We start from the raw sequence: 1,229 nt of genomic DNA, 5'->3' as shown, positions 1-1,229 counted from the left end.
ATGGTTCTGCTCAATACATTCATAGTGTACTTGTGTAGTTTTATAGTCAAGATAAACTAATACCAAATTACACTACAACCACTCCAATGGTTGGCCCATTCCATATTTGTTGTGAGCTACTATTTATAATTTATAAGGAACTGATAATATGAACTTCTGTATGTCTCCTCACACCATGTTATCTACAATATAAATTAAATGGACAACTACACTTAGAATAAATGTAGATATTTGACCAATGTGATTCTTATTTCAAAATAAATATTTACAAAAAGTTAGACTTTTAATATACATTCTAATAGTACTTTTCCAGGATTAGCTTCAATTCCACATTTAGTAACTACATATCCCAAAAATTTTCCACTTTTGGCCCCAAACAGACACTTGCAAGGGTTGAGTTTGAGCTCATATTATCTCAAAGTTTAGTAGGTTTCTTCTATGTCATCAATCAAGTCTACCGCCCGAAAAGACTTGATGAGGATATCATTCACATAAATCTCCATATTTTGCCTGATTTATTTTTTGAAGACCTTGTTCATGAGTCTTTGATAGGTAACCCCTGTATTCTTTAGTCTGAATGACATAATATTATAATAATAAGTACCTTCAACAGTTAAAAAACTAACATTATCTTGATCCTCCTTATCAAGCAGCACTTGATGATACCCTTGATAGACATCTAGCATACAGATGAATTTACAACCAGAGGTGGAATCAACAACTTGATCGATGCGGGGTAAAGGATAATAATCCTTCGGGCAAGACTTGTTAAGATCTCTGAAATCAATGCAAACCCACCATTTATTTCTTGGCTTAGATACCAAGACTACATTGACTAGCTAACTAGGAAATTGAACCACCCGAATGTAACCTACCTCCAATAACTTATCCAACTTTTCTTTAATAATTTTATTTTGATCAGCCCTTAAATCTCGCTTCCTTTATTTGACAGGGTGAGCGTCAGGATAGACATGAAGCATATGCTCGATAACTATAGGAGATGCACCCTTCACTTCTTTGGGCGTCCAAGCAAATACGTCGTTGTTGTAAGTAAGACACACCACCAGTTCAGCCTTAAGTTCAGGAGTCAGGTCGGTCGCTATATGAGTAGTGGCTTCTGGGCGACCAACTTGAATTTGCACTTCTTCCTTTTCCTCATACACCAGGATGTGTGGTTTTTCTTGAATAGTGTTAATCTCCATCTTTTATACTTTTCAGGCGGTATTGGC

The sequence above is a fragment of the Zingiber officinale genome, chromosome 9B (assembly GCF_018446385.1).
Source record: "Zingiber officinale cultivar Zhangliang chromosome 9B, Zo_v1.1, whole genome shotgun sequence".
NCBI classification, from domain to species: Eukaryota; Viridiplantae; Streptophyta; class Magnoliopsida; order Zingiberales; family Zingiberaceae; genus Zingiber; species Zingiber officinale.
The sequence above is the reverse complement of the archived record's forward strand: the minus strand, read 5'-3'. Positions refer to the sequence as shown.